The following is a 23645-nucleotide window of genomic DNA, read 5'->3' as shown; positions in this document are numbered from 1 at the left end:
TCTCGCCCCGTGCACGTCGCGGGGACCGCCACCTTCCTGGGGCAGTAATATGTAAAATGACCTTCCAGCCCCGGGTCCGTGGACTCCCCGGGGTTTTTTAATGTAGGGAGGGGGTCGCACGGCCCCCTTACTGGAACCCTTGATGGTCCTGGGGTCCACCATCTTCCAGGGTCAGTTCTTGCAGTGTCTCGGGTTGCGTACTTCTGGGATAATGTTGTTTGGTATGGTAGGGCGGTACCGTCGCCACTTTTACTTTACCACAGGAAACCGCTTTCCTATTTGAAAAAGAGAGCAAGTTAATCTGTTCTCTCTTTCAATAAAGCAGATTGTATTTTGAAAGAGAGAGCAGTATATAAGGTGATGACTCTGATAAAGCAATGCGGGCTCACGAAGGACGCGGGGAGCCTTCTGCGATCGTGGGGGCATTGGGGCTAAAAAAAAAAAAAAAAGGTATTTTTAAGAACTAACTTTACTTGTCAAAAAAAGAGCTATATTTCTATGATAGTATGTAAAACTTTCCGTTTTTTTTGTGCACCAGTTGTACTCTCTACGCATGCACAGCCTTGTTTCCAAGCCCACATTTTTTTCTTTTTCTTCAAGTGCGCCAAGCAAACCTCTCCTCATTTCAGGTATTACATTTGCCGCTTTCTTTTCCCGGGCCGTGTGTGTCATCCGCTGCTATACCTTTGTAATATATTAATAAACATATTGTATCTATGTTTATTTGAAATGTAGTGTCGAGGCGCCAAACATTGATTACATACTCCGTCCTTCGCCATTTTAGCAGTTTTTCTACGTTATTTGTATTATACCTGTTACTTTCATTTTACTCTCTGCTTATCTTCTCTAAGATCCATGAGATTTCCTGGCACAGACACCACAGTGTTTGTCCTTGGCCTCCGATCTTATGACTTGGTCACAGGTATACCTAAAAACTGATTTGAAGGATGTAAGCTAGAGCCATCACAACGCGTGTTCGTCAACACAAAGATATTATTAAGATTATGCATTTAACATGTGTGGTAAATGCATACTAGTTGTAAAAGCATGTGTGGTAAAGCCATATGCTTGCTAATGGCTTTGTGGTGATGATCACGCGTGGTTATGACCGTGTTGTAATGGCTGTTTCCCCCCAGGGCACTGTAGGAACCGGGTCTGGGCGTGGTGGACTCCAGGGCACCAGGTGGAGGGCACGCAGTCCCTCTCATACAATATAGAAATTTTTGTGGATTGATTGTTTTCGTGGTTTGAGGGGCGTAATTGAGGCCCACACTTAATTTTGTAGGGTGGTAGGTTTGCATGGGAAAATGTTGCAAGAGGTTTGTAAATGTGGTACACATTGTTTCGTATTAGTTTGATTTCTTTATCATGTTGTTTGTGTACCCAGAGAAAATATAAGTCAGTACTTTTCAATCTTACTCTTGAACATCTTACTGTAGTACTTGAACATTATAAATATTATTTTTATTGTGGACCGTCAACCCCCCACAAAAAAAAGAAGTATGTAGTTCTTTTTATTAACTTTTATTAAAAGAATAACTGTAAACAAAACTTAATGATAACTATATTATAAAGAACTAGAAAAATAACTTTAAAAAAACAATATTATAAACAAATTGTGAAGTGGACTCCAAAGGACGTTGGATTGGTAATCTGCAAAACAAAAAAGAAAATTCGAGTTTAGAATTATGTAGATGTGAGTAAATGAGATGAAGCATTACAAGTCAAGATAACAGTACGATTTTATGTGTGTATTGTGCCTGGTACATTTTACTTCTGTTATAGTGCCGCGTTCAAGTGGTGTCTATATGGAAGTGCCTACTGTGTCACTGACACAAAAGTGGCACAACGGGATTGTAAATATGGCGACTTTTTTCTAATGCATTGTAATGCAGGCATTGTATATCTAGGCCTCTGTGCTTACCGTTGTATAAACACTGCGGCCACCGGTGATCACAACTTGAGTTCAACTGTTGTTCTAGACGTCAAAGCAGACAGCAGTGTCTATAAGTTTAAAAGAGAAAGAGAAATTGATGTCACAGAGAGTGAGAAAGAGAAAGAAAGAATGAAAAAACAACATTAAAACTGTCTCACAGAGTCTGGAGTTGAGATATTTTCTTGAAAAGTCAGACGTAGATTTACAAGCTGCTTGCGTCACTTTTCCCATGTTAAAAGTGATACAAAAGTGGTGTAATAAGCTTGTAGATCTGTTTGTCAGACTGTTGTAACCTATCTGTTGTCAGTGCTCGGAGGTAATTATACATATTAGACAGTGAAGCTGCTGCACACTACCCACTGTCTCCTTTCACAAATGAAGGTAACACTACAGTTTTACGTGTGCTGTGTGCCTGGTATATTCAGATCTGTTATAGTGCCGCGATCAAGTGGTGTCTATATGGAAGTGCCTACTGCGTTACTGACACAAAAGTGGCAGAACAGGATTGTAAATATGCTGACTTATTTCTAATGCATTGTAATGAACGCATTGTATATCTAGGCCTCTGTGCTTACCGTTGTATAAATACTGCCGCCACCGGAGTTCACAACTTGACTTCAACTGTTGTTCTAGATGTCAAAGCAGATAGCAGTGTCTATAAGTTTAAAAGACAAAGAGAAATGATGTCACAGAGAGTGAGAGAGAGAAAGAGAGAGAAAACAACCTTAAAACTGTCTCGCAGAGTCTGGAGTTGAGATTTTTTCTTGAAAAGTCAGACGTAGATTTACAAGCTCCTACCATCACTTTTCGTATGTTAAAAGTGACACAAAAGTGGCGTAATAAGCTTGTAGATCTGTTTGTCAGACTGTTGTAACCTATGTGTTGTCACTGCTTGGAGCTAATTTAACCTTTTAGACAGTGAAGCTGGTGCACACTACCCACTCACTCCTTTCACAGATAATTTGTTGTTGTTTCGGAAACAAAATTGTTTGTCACCTAGTGCCATTGGCGTGATTGAAACATGGTGCTCTACGTGTGGAAGAAGCCTTCACTGTAATCAAGAGAGTTAATCATTTCAATTCAGATAAGGTTGTATACAGCAGCGTCCAAATCTTTAAAAAAGAAAGGGAAATGATGTGAGAGAGTAAGATAGAGAAAGGGAAAAAAGGATATTAAAACGTGGGAGAGACACACACGACAGGGGAGGGGTACGTGAAGCCAGAGGCGCAACCAGTCAAAAATAACGGGGGTGGGGGGCTAGAAATAATTTGGGGTGGGGGCTTTAGTTCAAGCAAAAAGAAGAGTGGAGCTGCATGGGCTGTAAGCGGGGGGGATTATCAAAGCCTCTTTAACAAGCAAAATGTCTGTAAAAGACCTGTCACGTACTCCGGTGCGAGTGTATGTGGGTCTAGAAAGCTATCTCATCCTTGCTGAAGCCCAGTTAGCCCAATGTTTTTTTTGTGACTGCTGCATACTACATTTTCTCTCCTTTGACAGATAATTTGTTGTTGTTTCGGAAACAAAATTGTTTGTCACCTAGTGCCATTGGCGTGATTGAAACATGGTGCTCTACGTGTGGAAGAAGCCTTCACTGTAATCAAGAGAGTTAATCATTTCAATTCAGATAAGGTTGTATACAGCAGCGTCCAAATCTTTAAAAAAGAAAGGGAAATGATGTGAGAGAGTAAGATAGAGAAAGGGAAAAAAGGATATTAAAACGTGGGAGAGACACACACGACAGGGGAGGGGTACGTGAAGCCAGAGGCGCAACCAGTCAAAAATAACGGGGGTGGGGGGCTAGAAATAATTTGGGGTGGGGGCTTTAGTTCAAGCAAAAAGAAGAGTGGAGCTGCATGGGCTGTAAGCGGGGGGGATTATCAAAGCCTCTTTAACAAGCAAAATGTCTGTAAAAGACCTGTCACGTACTCCGGTGCGAGTGTATGTGGGTCTAGAAAGCTATCTCATCCTTTGCGAAGCCCAGTTAGCCCAATGTTTTTTTTGTGACTGCTGCATACTACATTTTCTCTCCTTTGACAGATAACTTGTCGTTGTTTCAGAAACAAGCTTGTTTGCTCCCCTTGTGCTATTGCTGTTGTCCGTGTTACATAATCCATCCTGAAGCTGTACATCTTAAAGATAATAAAAGAAAGATGTTATGATTGGTAATCCTTTCTATATTAATTTGGAGTTAGATAATATTGCGCTTTTATAGACGTTTGATTGTCAGATTTCTACAAACTGTTTGTATTGTGAATATATTCCGGACATTTCAGCGATTATAAAAACGTTGCTGCTATTGGGGAAAAAAATTAAACATGTAAATTAATACATTATGTAGGAGTGTGTTCGTCTAAAATACTAAGTCGCATTTTTGTATGTAGTCAGCTACAACCCTTTGACTCCTTCCGATGCATACTCAAGCCTCAATGCTCACCTTTTTGTGGAAGACACCTTCTTCATGAGGTAGTACCGATCTCCAACAAAGAAGTCTCATATATGGTGCCAAGTCTTGATATCTCTATGGATAACAACATATTCGTGCTCCCATCATCATCATTGCAGGTTCTTCACCCGCTCAGTGCTTCGGGCACCACTAACTCAGTGACCAAAGAGGCCACACATGTGGTAGTGGGCCCCTTGTTCGGTGCTTTGGGAACAACTCTAAAATGGCGTAGTACACGTGCACCCCGTATTTTTTATACATCGGGTCACATGTGTAGTGACGGATGTGCTGGATAGGTGTGGTGTGAGTGTATACCAGCCATGAGAGAGTGTGTGTCGATCTGACAACTAGACCTGCAACTAAGAAATCACTATAATGGAAATCTGGGCTTTGTACTTTTGTTGTGTTTTTGTGGTAGCGTAAGAGTGGCCTGTACTAACGTATTCAGTCTCGATTAATTTATTACCTCCCCCAGGGGCTTTTAAATGTTGGGAGAGGGGTCAATAATTGTGTTGACTTTTCTTCTTTAGAGTGCAGTGCTATATTGTTTTATAAAATGTATAAGTCTTCAAACTATCTTTACTCTTGCGATGTAAGTGCGATATTTCCGTAATTGATTTTACAAGTAATATACGCTTTTTTACAGTTTAAAAAAACAATTTTTATGATTATCCCAGATAATGTCTTCTCTTAATATGTACATTAGATACTTAAATATATGTTTTTTTATAAGTAGAAACTTTCGCGCCATACGCTTACGGGGCGCCGTACATGACGTCACGCAACAGCGACCTGTGGTACCCCCCAGCATTTGCATACACAAAGCGGCACGCACCGCGCGGTGCCTGCCGCTTTGTGTATGCAAATGCATACATACATGTTTAGCATTGAGGTGGGCGGTGCTGAGAGCACCGCCCGCCACAATGCTAAAAATGCAGGATGCACCTGCCACTGCGGCGGGCGCATCCTAATACCCCTCACGGGACCCCCGCCCTTATGGCGGGCGGTCCCAAGTACTGTGATGGCGGGCAGGCAAAGTCCGCCTGCCATCCTAATGGCCCCCTACATTCTAACTGCTCGATTGGGCTATGCCGATCACATTGGACAGGGTTCACATGAACTTTCAGACTGCCTGTTGGCTTGAGGCCAGTGAGGTGTTAGTTCGTGATTCTTTATGCAAAGTGACTAGAAACTGTTTATTATCTCCTGCCACTGAAACAGGGGACCATTGTCAGTACTGATCTCTCTGATCAAGCCATGCTTGGATATTATCTTCAGTTTCAGAATCACTTAACTGGCAGTGGGTGTTGGGTACCATCTTCACCACAGGGTATTTCCACTGATGGTACATCACTACTAACATGTTTCGGCCATCAGGTAAGCTTCTGAAATCTGCACTGACTCTGACTCTAAATGAGTTTTGGATCTGCTCCGGGACCATGAGTGCTTGAAGATCAAGATTCCCTGTAGCTTGGCACAACTCTGAGGTGCGGACTGCCTGCTGCACTAGATCATCCAGATGAGACAACCATACCTTGGTTCAGATCCGAGTTATGGTTTTAACCTTACCTTGGTGGGCCTCATGTGCAAGTTTGACCACTTGTATGACCATACACCGAGGTATACCCAGTCATTGACCTCTTCGGAGGCAACCCTCATCTGAAGCTGCTAGTTCGTGACAATCATTATACAACAACAGCGTCTGTTGAACTTCAGAAGTTCCTTGCGATGCATACACCCATAGGCTTATCAGGTTTCCTCCCTGGAGCGCAGCCAGTGCTAGATGCATGCTAGATGCAAACACTCATCTGCCTCTTTGGCTAAAGTGATCGATCTCCTCCAGTGATGGAGGGAGGGGCCCAGATCTTTCTGTTACAAGCCACACATACTTTTCCATTTCTTGAGCAGTTGCTTCTTCTCTGGTGGCTGATTGGGAATGGCATGACAAATTATGAGTCCCTGTTTTGTGACCAAGAATAAATACTCTGGCAAATGGAAGATACTCTTCTCAATCCAGGTGGTGGCTTAGAGCTGATCCCTTAAACAATGGAATAAGTGGCTTGTGGTCAGTGTGTCGAACACCCTCAATGTATCACACTCAATTCTATCTAGATTTGGGAATGCAGTTGCTCTGTAGTGGTGATGGCATAGGTTGCATACGCCAAAGGGGCCCAATCTTTGCAGGAGTTTCATTTCTTTATTTATTTGTAAGCACAATATTCATCCAAGAAGCTATCACGGCGCTAGGAAAGCAAACACCTAAAAATGAGAGTAAGGTAACATTAAAAGTTCTAGTTGTTTTATTAAACCCTGGGGAACAGGTGGGATTTTAGCTTTTTTTCTGAAAAACATATAGTCATTCGTAAGACGAATTTCCAGCTGGAGTTCGTTCCAATGTGTTGCTGCCAGATGAGAGAAGGAGCATCCCCCTGCTCTGGCCCTCAATGCGTTTCATTTTTGCCCATGCCTGATTGCACAACCTTAAGTGCCGAGTTGGAACATGGAATCCAATTTTATTTTGCAGCACTCTAGGCCAATGATGGAATAAGGCCTTGTGAGCATGACCCATAAGCTTGAATTTAGACCTTTGACGAACAGGCACCCAATGGAGTTCCATCAGACATTCGGAGACTGAGTTGTACCTGCTTTTGTTACACACCAGCTTGGCGGCTGCATTCTGGATCACTTGCAAACGTGAAAAAAATAGTCTGCCATGCCCACATAGAGCGCATTCCAGTAGTCCAGTTTGCTTATAAGCAAAGCCTGGATGATGGTTTTTCTGCACTCTAGGGGTATCCATAAGAACAGTAGTTTTGGTAGTTTTAAGGTGGCAAAGCTTCTCCCACATAGTGCGCTAACCTGATTCTGCATGGTTAGTTCATTGTCAATGAAAATTCCCAGGTTTTTTGCAAACTTTTTGAGCGCGGGAGCAGGTCCAAGTGATTTGGGCCACCAGGTTGCATCCCAGATTAGTTGGGCTCCTCCAAAGAGTAGGATCTCTGACTTATCAGCTTTCAGTTTAAACAGTGGTCTGACATCCACCCCGCCATTTCTGAGAGACAATTGGTTAGTTTAATCCTGGTGTCTCAGGTGTCTCTTCAAGGTCTATCAGCAGTTGTGTATCATCTGCATAGGAACAGATAGTAAATCCCCATCTTTTGCTGATTTTAGCCAAAGACTATACGTAGGCATTGAAAAGGGTAGGGCTCGGGGAAGCTCCCTGTGGGACGCCACAGGTATAGGTTTTTGGGGCTGAGGTGAAAGGTCCCATTTGAACTGTTTGTGTTCTGTTACATAGGAAGGAGCAGAACCACTGGAGGGTCTCGAGTGTATGCCCTTTTCATGTAGGGAACTCAACAATAAATCATGTGATACTGTGTCGAAGGCTGCCAACAGGTCCAATAGGATCAGGATGGCGGCCCTGTCCTGGTCAATTAGGGATCTGATGTTGTCCAAGACTGCCAGGAGGATAGCCTCCGTACTGTTTGTGGCCCTAAAGCCAGTTTGGGAGGGATCCAAGAGCTCGTTGTATTCAAGGTAATTGGATTATTCACCAGCTTCTCCATTACTTTGGATAGGTATGGGAGTTGAGCGATAGGTCAGTAGTTTGCCGGATTATGAATGTCCGTGCCTGCTTTTTTTAGTAATGGGACTACCGTTGCTTTTTCCAGGTCTCTGAGAATACAGCAGTATCCATTGATTTGTTAAATAGGCGAGTTACGCTGGGTTGATATAATCCTAGAGAAAATAAAATGGGGACAAGGATTTAGCGGGACCCTGACTTGTCTTTAGTCATTGCTTTGGCTACCTGTTCTTCTGTGAAGGGAACAAAATTGCTATGGTAAGAATGTGCCTCAGGGTGAGGATTCAATGTTTCCCAATTGATGACTTTTAAGGGGGGATGGTTTCTGCATGAGGAGTAGATCTCTGAGGTTTTATCAGCAAAGAATTTGTTGATTTTCTCTCAACAATCTATCGATGGAGGCAGGGTTTGGGACAGACTCGATATTTAAGAAATTATGGCTCCTACTCCTATGGGTGTCTACTAGTTCAGATACTCCTCACTGGATTAAAGTATGCCAGGGTCGTCTCGCCTGCCAAAGTGTCTTTCATGTTCTGTAATGGCCTTTCATGCTCCTCCTCCCTTGCCCAACAAGCTGAAGTCTTCATCAGGTCTCTGAGAGGGACGGTTAGAACTGTCAAATTCTTGACTGAACACCTAAGCAGTAGTTAACCATGCTTAGGAAGTTTTTCACTGCAGTTACCAAGTATGGTACTTGTGCTAGTTTTATGTACCAGGTCTGGCACTATGCTATTAGCTGAGACGTTTTACCGAGAGAAGCTGATATTACTTCGCAGGAACTCAAATTTTTCCTTGAGGAGCATAAGACCAGGTTCTTTCAGTCTTTGGAAAAGCCAACCATGATGTTCTTCAAGCGTTGGAGCATATATGAGTATGCTGTCGCTTATTTTGGTGACACCAGTCAAACCCAACAGTGCTTCCCGGTTTGGGTTTTGAAAAACATTGCTACTATAGCTAGTCCAAATTTAAACTTTCTTCCCCTAGACGAATGGAGAAGGTGGAAAAATAGCAATATTCAGGGTCTGGCATAATCAGGTTGGAATCTGGCCTCAGAGACATCTTTAAAAACCAGTAGTATCCGGTTATCTGACTCACCAGATCATCCACTGGCTTGCAGAAATAGCGCTCTGCAGCATCCTTAGGGGTTGACTCTGTTTCTGTCTTCTTTCATTGTTCGATATTTCGGCGGATTTGGTCATTTGATTCAGGTTCACTTTTAATGGGCTTTGGAGAACCATTTACATGCTAGACGCCCTGGCCTTGGTCAGTACTTTTGAGCATCCAAATGTAAAAAATGTCCTGCATTGACTTGCCTGGTTTCTGCAATATTGTTTTCCTCAGATTGGCTGAGTAGCTGTCCTGTATAAATTGTGCAGATTGCTTCCTTATTTTGTCACAAATAATGGACGTGCTGGCTAGCTCCTCCAGACTGGTGTGGATTTCATTCACTGACTCGTCCAGGCCATGCAGATCTTGGAGCAATAGAAACTGTTCGTAGTCTGGAATATCCTTGGGTTCAAAGTGGTTGTCACGGGACGTCACAAGGGTATCATACCTGAATGGACACCCTGCTTCAGGTAAGTTGTGTGATAATTTGAATATGCAGTGGCTGTGAATGACATTTTAAGCCTTTCAAGCCACTGATTCCACTTTGGTGCTTGTGCCTGTGGCGGCTCAGTGACTACACAAGGGTTAATCACTGGGCTGAATGCCATTGTTTGCACCTGGTCCACACAGGGATGTAGCAGTCAATGACCTCCCGTCCTTATCAGTGGTTCGTCACAAATGAAGCATCCTCCTCCCACTGTTCTCAGCACCTACTAAGAACGGTTGAGCTCATCGGGTGATATGCACCCTGATACACCATATTGGGGCGCTGAAGGAAGTGTGGTCAGTTTCACCCTGACTGAATGAGAATACACTGGTTGGCATGTTGCTGTGGGCATGCCAGTTTGGTTAGCCTATTCTGCTGTTTTTCTTTCTCTCTTTTTTTAACCTTGTTTGTTGTCTGCAGGGTAAGCTGTGTTGGGTAGCTGTGCCTTCCTCCTTCAGTCAGACCGGTTCTTCAACAGTGGTGCTGGCCAACACAGCCTTTCTTGGGGGTGGGATGTGCTGTGGTCTAGACTGCTGGTATTGCACCATCTTTTGGGCCTACTGACGATGACTACACCCCCTGCTGGGTCAGCCTTTTCTCATGGCTGCCCTGCTTCGTGCCTCCCCAAGCGTGTCTGGTATGGTGCGCTGTTCCTATGGGTATATGGAGATGTCGCTGTTCCCACTCCACTTATGGCATGTTCGGCACGCTTTGTTAGCTGGACCATATTCAGGCCCAGAAGCCTCGAAACACTCTTGGCTTCCACAGAGTTGTATTCTGGTAGGACTTTGATAATGTGTTACCTGACTGAAAATCGTAAGCTATCAAGGACCGTATCCCTGTGCCCCTGAACCCGCGCCCTATTACAGACGCGGGCGCAGAAGCAAAGAATCTGTCATAGGCACACTGACAGTGCTCCATCTAAAAGGTGGTCCACTGTCAGTGAGCCCCCTTAGAGCAACCCTCTTGAGAAACATCCCCTTGCAGGTGGGTGCAGTCACTGACTGCACCCGCCTGCAAAGGGATCTCTAATCTCCTTTGAAAGTGCAGGCGAGTGCTGCCAGCCCAGTGAAATACAGAGCGGCTGCTTTAAAGCCGCTCCGTATTTCACTTGAATACCTGGCTCGTAGGAAAAAATATTTATTACGTCCTCGGCTGGTATTATTAAAAGGGGTGCAGGATGAGGTTGTCAGTTATACGTATTACTCACATGGGGGGTTTGACCCCATGTGAGTAAGGTGAGTATAGTTGTGCATATCCTCATCCTGAAGAAGGAGTTCGTAGACTCCGAAATATGTCGACGCACTTTCGAGGTTGATATACCCTAATACGTATAACTGACAACCTCACCCTGCACCCCTTTTAATAATACCAGCCGAGGACGTAATAAATATTTTTTCCTACGAGCCAGGTATTTTTTAACCGTCACTTTTTCACCTCACCACTCACTCTCCCTCTCACACACACAAACACATAGTTCACTATCAGTGCTCCTACGTATTCGTGAGTCGCAGCACGCCGCATCCCGTAGAGGGGTGCGAAGGCCCCGATGATGAAGCATGACACCAAGGGGCCTGTTGGTGTGTGAGGGGTATTCAAACAACACTGTGTGCTCCCCACCATTGTAGGGATCACTACCACCTTCAGAGTACACATTAATACCCCCCACAGGACCCCCGCCCTTATGGCGGGTGGTCCCATTATATGATAGGATGGCGGGCGGACTAAGTCCGCCCGTCATCCTAATGACCCCCTTAGTGAGGAATGGACTCATTGTGATGTGCCTGCAACCTTGTTGGGAATGAGGAAATGCCATTGTGATATTGCCATTGCTAAGAACATTTGGCTTATTCAAAAACTAGAACTTTAAACTGTATGAGGAAAAAATGTATCACTGTTAATCCATTGAGTATTTTACAGTGCCTTGAGTTTTAGGCCCCCATTAGGATGGCGGGCGGACTTTGCCCGCCCCTCCATCCCGGTGCAAAACAGGACAGCCCGCCATAGGAGCGGCGGTCCCACCTTGCCAATTAGGATGTGCCCGCCACCTGTATTTTTACCAATGCGGAGGACGGTGCTGAAAGCGCCACCCGCCGCAATGGTAAAAATGCACGTTGTGCATTTCAAAGCACAACATGACAGGCACCGCGCGGTGCCTGCCATGTTGCACTTTGAAATGCAGGGGGTACCATAGGTACCCCCCATGTGCACCCCCCCGAGTCCCCGCATGCCTTTCCTCGGCGGCATTGCCGCCATGGAAAGGCATGTCTGAAAGCCCATCATAATATGGCTGGCGGTGTCTAATAGACACCACCACCATATTAAACATTTTCCGCCCCAGCCGCAAGGCGACTGGGGTGGAAAAGCGGGGAACGGTGTTTACGTCCACCACGGTCCCCCCCGCCATAGTAATATGGCGGGGGGAAATGGGTGGTGGGCGGGCATGAATGTCGGGCGGATCGCCACCACCACCTTAGTTTTTAGGTCAAGCCTGCGAGGTACGCAGTATTGGAGTATGGCTTTGAAGCTCCGCCAACTCTAAGCCCACTCTCCGCCCATATTTTTAATAGACTTGTGTCATTGTCCTTCTGTAAACGCAGGCTTCTGAGTCGTTATTAGGCTTGTTAGTCCCTTCTTGGTACAGCCTTGTCTGCAGTTGTAACCTCCCATGACGACTGGCCCTTCTACTTCTGTTGCAATACAATAAGTCTTATTTAGTCTTTGAGCACTATTTTCTTTAATGAGTTTCTCCCATTGCAGGCACAGTGTGCTTTCCTCGCCATGCGCGCTTTCACTTTCAAGCAGCCAATGGCGGATGCTTCTTAAAAGTGAAATAGGTCTCTCATTTACAAGAGTTTGAGCTATTGCCATTGTAAATTACAATAGCTTAAACTCTCTTAAATGCCAGACCTAGTGCATTGTAACTTGTACAAGTTCTTAAAGAGTTTTTTAAAGTTCTAAAATAAAATGCTACAATTTTAATAACCAAAGATTATGTATTTGTACTCGTTAAATTTAAATTACCATGTCTACAAAGGGGTCAATTCCGATTCGGGAAACAAATCCGTAGGACGATTCGAATTTGTAGCCGTTTCCGTACATATCGTACAAATCCCTCCGAATCGTGTAGTACGATCCGTAGTAAAAAAATACGTCCGAATTGTTGCGAAAAGCAAGGGAAAATCCTTACGATACGGACCCTGAAAGTGAACTGTACGAATCGTAAACATGCCGTACGACCCGACAAGTACGATCCGGACCGGGGAAAGAGTACCTGATTCGTCCGGTAAACGTCACGTATGAGCAATTCTTATGGAGAGCCACACAATCACATAGGGTACGGTTCGTACACCCCATGATCTTAGGGGTACGGTTCGTACACCTACGATCATGGGGTGTACGAACCGTACTCCATGATCGTAGGTGTACGAACCATACCCCTAAGATCATGGGGTGTACGAACTGTGCCAGGGGTCCGTTTTGCATGCATTTCGAGTCGAATTCTGCTTTTCCGGACGTTTTGAGCTCTCGTAAAAAAAGAGTCGTACGGAGTGTTGACTGGACGAATCGTACTTGCTGGGTCGAAAAATTATGCATCAATCCGTATGGAGATCGCGTACTGCGTGTTCCGAATGCGATTTGTACGGATTATTGAGTACGATTCGGACGGAGAACTGCTTTGGGTACTCATCGTACTACATCGTACGTACGGGGACGTTCAAGGATATGATTCGTACGGGAAAAATGCTCCCAACGGCTATTCGTTCGGGATTTTACCTAATCGGAATCGGCCCCAAAGTGTTTTAAAGAAAGTTCAAAAGTATAATGAATTATTTTTTTATTATGTATTTGTATTTTTTTTTACCTCAGACGAGATCTGAATCAAATCAATCATTTTGATTGATTGAAATGCTTGTTTTAATAATGAAGTTGTTAACAGCAGGATAATTTTAAAGTTGTAATTAAGTTGCCCGAATGACATTCTGAAATGTGACTCTTTAATAAATCCCGTTGTAAAATAGTGGAAGAGTTTTAAGAGATGAATTTGTATGACATTTTTATGATTGGTTTTACTTATTGTATCATACTATAGTGTGTATTTCTATAAGATGTATATTTTGTAAATAAATAAAATATTTATTTGCATTATATCATGATGCCTTTTCTCCGTAAATGTCTGGCCCTAGTGGTAAAGGCAGTGTCACTGACCTCCACGGTTTTCGCAGCCACCAGAGAGCTAAGCAAATTCAGGGGGACTGGGCCCACCATTATGAGATTTTGGCATAGGGCAGCACAGCAAGTTTTCTTGCTGCGCTGCCCTACACCAAAGTGAAAGGGCAGGAATGCACCGCATTTATGCAATATGGTGCATTTCAGTCCTTTCTCCTTGCTCTAGCACCGTTTCAACAGCCTAGCACCAACGTAGGCACTATTTCCACATGGTGTGCACCAGGGGGCCTCAGTTGCATGTAGTATTGTTTTTATGCAGGAATTGGCACCTACCTGCACAGAAACAATCCTTAGAGGGGTTTTCCTCTTTCCATATATGGTGGAAAATGCAGCACACATAAAAAGAGGAAAAAACAAGGAGAAATAAAGATATTCCTCTTGGTTACACCTCAGCTTGGGAGGCTTAAGGATTTTGCACTTCCCCGGGCTTGCATAATTTAGCAAATCTGGAGCAGCATCAAAACCCATGGGTGCAGCCCTGCCAAGTGCCATGCATTAAACGTTAGTGTAATACATTGTAGTGGAGGTGCCCGCCTCACCGCACAAAAAGTTGTTGTCATGCATATTTAGTTCCTCTGCAGCACTGCCTAAGGCACTTTTCTCTCCTACAGAAGGTGCACTCAGCTGCTCTTTAACTGTGCCCCAAGGGAGTGGGGGCTCAGACGGTGTGAGCTGGACACAGAGATGTTACTGTGGTTGCCATGGAAATCTGCTCTTGGGCCAGGCATGTTACAATTTATTAAACAGTGTCTTGACACACAGCTGGCAGTCTGAGTAGCAATTAGCACTAAGAGAGCAAACTTGAGGTAAAAATAAGTTATTTCCGGCCTGGGGGGCTCGTGGAAACTAGCAATGGCTTGTGTATCTCAACTTTCTCCTGTTTTGTTTGCTATGTAGTGAAGACATTTGAGGCTATCAGCCCAGTAAGGTGGCAGTGGCGGCTGACAGGGAACAGGGGTGGAGGGCGGAGGTTGTGGTGCATGGGGTTAGATAAAAAAAAAACACTTACCTTTTTGCTGACTGCCGTATCTCCTCAGCTCCTGTCCCTCCTGATGCCGCGTCTCTCCTCAACTTCCGTTGCAAACTGGAAACACCCAGACTCCCTGCCCAAAGTCAATCGCAATGCTGCAATGCAGCATTATGATTGGTCTGAGCGCCATAGTTCAGCATTCAGACAGGGAGAGGGAGTCTTTGCATGTTCCTTACGAGGCTGTGGAATGCAGCCTGGTGGGGAACATGCAAAGTGCGCATTACTGTTTGCCCGGCCCAAGATGGCCGGCCAAACAGTCATGCCTACTTGGAGTGTGCAAACCACCCCTCCCCTGTGCCTCCAGCCCTGCTCTAAACCAGCCCAAAAGTGAAAAATAAAATGATCATAACAAGGTTATTATCATTGTATTTTTCCTATCTCCTGCTCTGAGAGCAGTGGGGCGATGCTCCTCCGCCTTAGCAGAAGAGTCGCCCCTGCAAGGTGGTGCCCTCCCATTACAGTAACCCGAGTACCCAGTCAGTCTCTTCTTTGCTCCCATAGTCTGCGGCCTCCCAGTGAAGGCAGAACCCATCATACTTCACAGTATAATGCTCTGAATTAAATCCCTGTGCACAAAAAAAGTGCACAGGGCTTTTCTATAGCGGCAAGAACAGTGACAGAGGATGCATTTTTGCGATTATTCAATAAACAGTCCCCTGCATCTGTGGCAAGAATCCTGGTACATTGCATGCATAAAAGCACTGATACAAATGTGATGAAAGGTCTGCTGCACATTTAGGGGATGCGTTGGTGCATATATGAGACAGATGCTTAGGAATATTCGGCTGGTGGACTGCAGAAATGAGGTACTGTGTGATATATATTTGGAGCAGTCTGCAGGGCCGGACTGGCTACCGGGTGTTTTGATGTGCTGCCGAGCTGGGGCTGGTTTCGTTGATGGGGACCTGCGTGTGCTGAAAAAAATGTGTTTTTCTTTGTTTATGTCGAAGCAGACGCAGGTCACCATCAACGAAATCAGCCCCCACCGCAGTGAAATTAGCCCCCAGGTCGGCAGCACACCAAAACGCCTGGTAGCCAGTCCAGCCCTTGCAGTCTGGATATTTGGGGAAAAGTATCACCGATGTTTTTGAGGAAGTCTGAATATCTCTGGGATATGCTTGCTGTCTAGCTTAGTTAATTTTGATGGATAATCTGCAGTCATTTTGTCATAAGATTTGAGCTGCATGAGGTGCATTTCATACGTAATATTTTGACATGGATGGATCCTTCTGCATTTAACACATATGTTTGTGTCTCTATGGTCTTCTATACACCTGTGGCTCTGTTTAAGGTATGTTTGTTTCCATTACATTACACAAAAGTGGGTAAGTTCTAATATTGTTCCTATTATATGGGCTTCAATGCTTAGTTCTATTCATGATAAAGTGTCACTCAAAGTGTCACACATACAACATTAAAATATCACATATGAGAACACCAAAAATATGCAAATGTCACTCACAGGCAAAACTGGAAACTTGGTATGTATGAAGTGTCACTCACACTCACAGCTATGCCGCCACGGAAAGGCAGGCGGTCTTTACTTTAGGGGGCACCTGTGGGCTCCCATGGTGAAGGTGAGGTGGCGGGTGCACATGGGGGGTACCTGTGGTACCCCCCGGCATTTGCATACACAATGCGGCAGGAACCGCGCGGTGCCTGCCGCTTTGTGTATGCAAATGCATTACATGCATATTTAGCATTGTGGCGGGCGGTGCTCCACAATGTTAAAAATGCAGGATGCGCTCGCCACTGTGGTGGGCGCAACCTAATACCCCCCACGGGACCCCAGCCTTTATGGCGAGCAGTCCTGTAATCCGATAGGATGGCGGGCGGACTAAGTCAACCCGTCATCCTAATGACCCCCCTAGTAATCTGAAACCTTGGAACCTCAGTGGGTGTTGCATGGAAACACCCACTGCAACGCCTATGGAATGCCTACTGATCAGTGCTTAATTTGTGCTGGTGTTTTCCAGTTCTCAGCACCAGCATTTATTTGTAGACACCAGCACCTATCATGGGATTACACTACATGGTGGCACTGTGCGTCTAATCCTGTGCCGAATTCATCAGTGCAGTGTTTATTTAAAATAGATAAATCTAGCATATAGGTAATGGTGGTACTGGAATTCGGCAGCAGCAGCAGGGCTGTTGGTGGTGCTGGTTGGAGATGACTCCTATAAAGTGCCTTGGGCACTGGCACTTTAGATTTTACAAATTAAGCACTGGGTCCCGAGCGCAGAGTAATTTAACTTAATCGAACATCCTATCATTGCACTTGGGCGATATTCCCCCTGTCTTCCACAAGATGGTGCTACTATGTTGTAAAAACGTTCACGCTTTAATCCTGCTGCTGACATGTCCGTTTGTTTCTCTTTCCATATGTAGTTTTGTGGACTGATAACCAGAATTGACATGGAGAAAATAGAGCATGGATTGGCCATAGAAAATCAGTGCAGTCTATCAGGGAAGCTGACATACCTTTAGCGTGAGGGTATTATGTAGATGTTATTTATTGATGATTTAAAAGAAAACAACTATTTGAACAACATGGCCATTGAAGATGATGAAATCCAGTAAATTCCCGATGAAGAGGCAGAGGGCTTCTCCGGAGACACAAAGTGTTGGTAGGGGGCGTTTTTATTAACCAATAGATATTTTCTACTTTAGGATGTATCTAAATGATTTTAAAAGACTGATATGAAGGTTTAAATAATTTAAATATGCAGGGGCTCTACTTTAAATTTGCAGGTGCAGCGAGTGACCCTTTGCTATCAAGAAAGTCGGAATTTTGAAGGATAATGTCCGAGGAGCCCACGTCTCTTTCAATATTAGTAGTCTAAATGTGCAATCACCCACCACAAAATGTTTATTTAAAGAAATATCTCACATAAATTCCTCCTAATCTAGAATTAGTCAATTTCAGCCTGCCTTTCCTATAGGTATTGTCCAGTTCTGATGGCTCAGTGAACTACTCACTGATGGCTGTGGTCACAGGCAAACTGAGCAGCATTTTGAACAGAAATTGGCGACTGCTGGTCATACTACTAGTGTCAGTCATTAAAATTTTATTTCGATTGTTACATCCATAAAAGTATACACTATACATTTATAAAACTTTATAAAAACACAAAATATAAAAGATTTGTAAAATTGCAATTCAGTCATTTCCCGGAGGACAACCCCGACAACTTTGTTAATAAACAGTATCCTCCTAGGTTGTTAAAATCACAAGGGTAAACATGAATAATCATATGTAACCAGGCCTTTCAAACTCAATACATACATTGAGGTTCAATCTTGTTAACATACTACTAGTGGGTGGGCTACCAAGCATCCAAGAATCACTTTCCGACAAGGTACCCCTATTTTGAACATTATTAGTCGCAGCTACAAGAATACTGATACATGCACCGATTGGCTCAGCCAACCGAAAAAAGGGTTCTATGAGTGTGGAAACTGAAGTAAGTGAAGGTTTGCATTACATAAGGTCACACAATTCCAGGACCATATTAGGGACATTTTCTACATCAGGCTTCCCCAGTGAGTTGCTCGTGAGATTCTGGCAGCTCTCTGGTTACCTGTAAGTAGCTCTCCTGGGTGCAGCCCAGCCTACCACATTAGAAGCTTTTGCTTGGTTTAATTAATGTATCCTTATTAAAGTTGAAAAGCATGCATTACAGACAAAAATGACACAAAGAGAATTTACAGTATTTATAAACTGATGTCTGGAGAAATATGGCTGAATTTTCAAAGCATATTTAAAGCTAATATTTGAGTGCTAAAAATCAAACAGTGCTGGGGAGACTATTACTAACATTATCAACGTGTTGATAGGGACATGAAAGGGGGTGATCACTGCTGGTAATCTTACATATGCGGGCCACTACTGTACTCTTGTCTGATACAGGCAGCTACTATTACATTTCCAGTAATATTATTAGTTCAGGTGTATTTTCATAGAACATAAGTAGCTCTTATTACACAAAAGGTTATAGATCCCTGTCCTACATCAACACCCACATATCTTGTTGAACTAAATATATATGGTGTATGTCCTGATTTGTAGTTGAAGACAAATTTATGTTGGGAGTACCATCAGAGCATTAAAAGGATAGAATCGCAATACACATCAGAGCAATTTGTAGTAGCGATCAGAGTTATCCGTTTGCAATACAGTACATTACATGCCATGCAGACCAGGTTGACTTTGACGTATGCTTTCATGGAATACAACATGTACCATCTGACCCTAGAGGTGGCAGTAGGAAACTCTGTCTACGCAGGGCTGATTTATGGATACTTAATCTGAGGGCAGTTACAAAGAGTATCAGCACAGATCATGAATATCAGTACATTCTGGGAGACTCGGGGACATATGTACAAGGAATTAACGCCATAGTTGCCTCCATTTTTGACATTACAGTGGCTTTTTTTTATCACCGTATTTACAAGTTGCCGCTAACCGCAGTTAGCGGTAGTTTTCCAGCATAAACATAAATTTTTAGGATCGCCACTTCTGTTAGTGGGACTTAATGAAAATGAGATGCAAGGTAGGCGTTCCCTTGCAAAAACTGCAGCTAACCCCACTTTGCAAAATTTTCAAGGAATTTCTTGTATGGTGCAAAACCAAAAAAACTGCCTTTAACTTCATCTAGAGGCAGTTTTTTAAGAACAGAAAATAGCTGCTCTCACAAATGGTGCAAACACTTGGGGCCTCATTTCAGAAGGTTTTGGTGCTGGTAAGGTGGCAGTGGCGGCTGACAGGGAACAGGGGTGGAGGGCCGAGGTTGTGGTGCATGGGGTTAGATAAAAAAAAAACACTTACCTTTTTGCTGACTGCCGTATCTCCTCAGCTCCTGTCCCTCCTGATGCCGCGTCTCTCCTCAACTTCCGTTGCAAACTGGAAACACCCAGACTCCCTGCCCAAAGTCAATCGCAATGCTGCAATGCAGCATTATGATTGGTCTGAGCGCCGTAGTTCAGCATTCAGACAGGGAGAGGGAGTCTTTGCATGTTCCTTACGAGGCTGTGGAATGCAGCCTGGTGGGGAACATGCAAAGTGCGCATTACTGTTTGCCCGGCCCAAGATGGCCGGCCAAACAGTCATGCCTACTTGGAGTGTGCAAACCACCCCTCCCCTGTGCCTCCAGCCCTGCTCTAACCCAGCCCAAAAGTGAAAAATAAAATGATCATAACAAGGTTATTATCATTGTATTTTTCCTATCTCCTGCTCTGAGAGCAGTGGGGCGATGCTCCTCCGCCTTAGCAGAAGAGTCGCCCCTGCAAGGTGGTGACCTCCCATTGCAGTAACCCGAGTACCCAGCCAGTCTCTTCTTTGCTCCCATAGGTTGCGGCCTCCCAGTGAAGGCAGAACCCATCATACTTCACAGTATAATGCTCTGAATTAAATCCCTAAGCACAAAAAAAGTGCTTGGACGTTAGGGTGGCTTTTCGATAGCGGCAAGAACAGTGACAGAGGATGCATTTTTGTGATTATTCAATAAACAGTCCCCTGCATCTGTGGCAAGAATCCTGGTACATTGCATGCATAAAAGCACTGATACAAATGTGATGAAAGGTCTGCTGCACATTTAGGGGATGCGTTGGTGCATATATGAGACAGATGCTTAGGAATATTCGGCTGGGGAACTGCAGAAATGAGGTACTGTGTGATATATATTTGGAGCAGTCTGCAGGGCCGGACTGGCTACCGGGTGTTTTGATGTGCTGCCGAGCTGCGGCTGGTTTCGTTGATGGGGACCTGCGTGTGCTGAAAAAAATGTGTTTTTCTTTGTTTATGTCGAAGCAGACGCAGGTCACCATCAACGAAATCAGCCCCCACCGCAGTGAAATTAGCCCCCAGGTCGGCAGCACACCAAAACGCCTGGTAGCCAGTCCAGCCCTTGCAGTCTGGATAGTTGGGGAAAAGTATCACCGATGTTTTTGAGGAAGTCTGAATATCTCTGGGATATGCTTGCTGTCTAGCTTAGTTAATTTTGATGGATAATCTGCAGTCATTTTGTCATAAGATTTGAGCTGCATGAGGTGCATTTCATACGTAATATTTTGACATGGATGGATCCTTCTGCATTTAACACATATGTTTGTGTCTCTATGGTCTTCTATACACCTGTGGCTCTGTTTAAGGTATGTTTGTTTTCATTACATTACACAAAAGTGGGTAAGTTCTAATATTGTTCCTATTATATGGGCTTCAATGCTTAGTAATGTTAAAAATGCAGGATGCGCTTGCCACTGTGGTGGGCGCAACCTAATACCCCCCACGGGACCCCAGCCTTTATGGCGAGCAGTCCTGTAATCCGATAGGATGGCGGGCGGACAAAGTCAACCCGTCATCCTAATGACCCCCCTAGTAATCTGAAACCTTGGAACCTCAGTGGGTGTTGCATGGAAACACCCACTGCAACGCCTATGGAATGCCTTTAACTTCAGCTAGAGGCAGTTTTTTAAGAACAGAAAATAGCTGCTCTCACAAATGGTGCAAACACTTGGGGCCTCATTTCAGAAGGTTTTGGTGCTGGACAGTGCTGCAAGGAATGTTGCTGCGCTAACCTGCGACAAAACTACAGGGCTGGAAGGCTCACCATCAGTAAGATAGGGAGCATTCCAGGTGCCTCATTCATGAAAAGTGCTGCATCGCTTCGACAAAACAGCATTGCAACACTTTTCACTACGCCCTTCTTGCGACACTATGGATTCGCTGTATTCACTGTAGGGCGCTCCATGTCGCAATTAGTGACAGATAAGTCAGGAATCCTGATGTACCTTTCAGCACTAAAGTCACGCATTGTTCCAGTTTTGTCACAAGCATGATACAACTTCAGCAATGCATGGGGCCAGCCTATCCCTGTGGCACTGCGTCACCCTTACGCCTGCCATGAGGCAGGTGTAAGGTGCTGAGGCAGTGGCGTCCTACAATTGTTACAGTGAAATCTGATGGATTTCACTGCACCACACTTATGAAACTTTGTTGCGTGGGAACGCCCACCCTGCAAACATCATACCTGATGCAGGTATAATGTGGTACGGGGCTTCACAAGGTCACGCATATGCCTAGATGCGTCACTTTGCAAATATGGCGCAACATGGTGCAAGAATCATGCTGCAAGTACATCACGAAAATGACACACCGGTGGGGTGAAACTGTCAGAAGGGGCTTATGAATAAGCCCGCCCCGTCTTTTTCCCCTATGTTGGCTCACAATGGCTGCCATGCGCCAATGCAGGCACTCATGCGGGATGGTGCATGGGTGACTGTGTTGCGGAGTTGATTGATGTTGTAACTCCATCTCTTCTCGAGACGTCTGCAGGTGGGTCTGAACTAGTGGAGGAAGGGAGTGTTGTTTGCCTGGTCTTTTCTTGAGGGGTACCAGGGTGTCGGCACAGTTGAAGATCCTTCAATGGAGTTTGCGCGCGGCGGTGTTGGCGTCTGTAAGCTTTCGTGGAGTGGTGGTGCTGAGGGAATTGACAGGAAGTTGTTTGGTGGCCTTGATCCAGCGGCAACAGGGGGGGCAATGATGATGATGATGTACGGTGGGCGTGGTTAAGGCATGATGTAAATAATGATGGTCAGTACAGGAGAGTCCTGTGGTGTGGCTGTAGTTGAAGTACCAGCTGGTGGAGAAGACGGGCTCAAGCGTGTGTCCGGCTATGTGGCTTAGTGCGGTGAATAGCTGCTTGAGTCCGATGTTAGCGAGGTTCCCCAGGAGGGGGGTGGTGTTCTGGTCACTGGGGTTGTCTAGGTGGAAGTTGAGGTCTCCGAGAAGGATGAAGTCGGTGGATGGAAGAGCCTGGGGTGAGATGAGGTCTACAATGGCAAATGGGGGTTCATGGCCTGGGGAGCCTGAAGATGAGGGTGCCACGTTCGGGACGGTTTGGATCTGGAAGTGGAGGTATTCTATGGTCATCGTCAGGTCATTAGAGTGCATGGTCAGGTGGAGTGTGATTTTTTAGACAATGGCAATGACTCCTCCTGGGCACTCAGGGTGGTCCGTGCTGGTGAAGTTGTAGCCGCCGTGGTTGGTGATGGCTATGGCCGGTCCGGAGCAGAGGTTGGTCCAGGTTTCCATGAAGAAGGCGATGTCTGATTAGGTGGCGTCGAGGATGTCCCGGATTTCTTTTGCATGTTTGTGGAGGGACCGTACGTTGAGGAGGATGCAGCTGAGCCGGTCGGCTGGGCTGTTGGTTTGCTGGGCAGCAGGAGGCACTGGTGTGCTGATGTGGCAGAAGGTGCGTTTGCAGTTTCGACAGGCGCAAGGTGCAAGAGAATTCTACAGTGTTGCTAGCTGGCAGGCAGTGTGGGGTCCAGGATTGATGGCGAGGAGGGTGCTGGTGTCGTAGCGGTGGAGTGTCTGAGATTAAGGGTCCTTGGTGCTGGGCGCGGGCCAGGGACAGACGGATGCAGACGGGCTTGCTTTGGAGCACCAGGGGTACCCACGCTGCGCATGGCCGCACAGCAGACACCATTAAGTGGTGCTGTGGGCAGGAATGAACAGCTGGGAGGCAGAAAACTCCGGAAAGGACACTGGAGTGGTCGGGGACGGGGACGCAGTAGGGGGATTTTTGAGGGGGGGGGGCGGGTTATACATATATTATTTCAAATTCTTATCTCAAGGCAGAGTCCCGCATCTTTCCGTGCTCTGCTTTCAGGAACAGGACGGAGGCAGCCAGGCTAGCTCTCCTAAGCCAATCACAATGCTGCAATGCGGCATTGTAATTGTTCTTGATCGATGTGACAAGGCATTCAACCAGGGGATGGAGGAGTTGGCTTGTACTCCATGCAGGCTGTAATGCATCCTGCAGTGCA

The sequence above is a fragment of the Lissotriton vulgaris genome, chromosome 9 (assembly GCF_964263255.1).
Source record: "Lissotriton vulgaris chromosome 9, aLisVul1.2, whole genome shotgun sequence".
Taxonomy (NCBI): Eukaryota; Metazoa; Chordata; class Amphibia; order Caudata; family Salamandridae; genus Lissotriton; species Lissotriton vulgaris.
Note: the sequence above shows the minus strand (reverse complement) of the source record.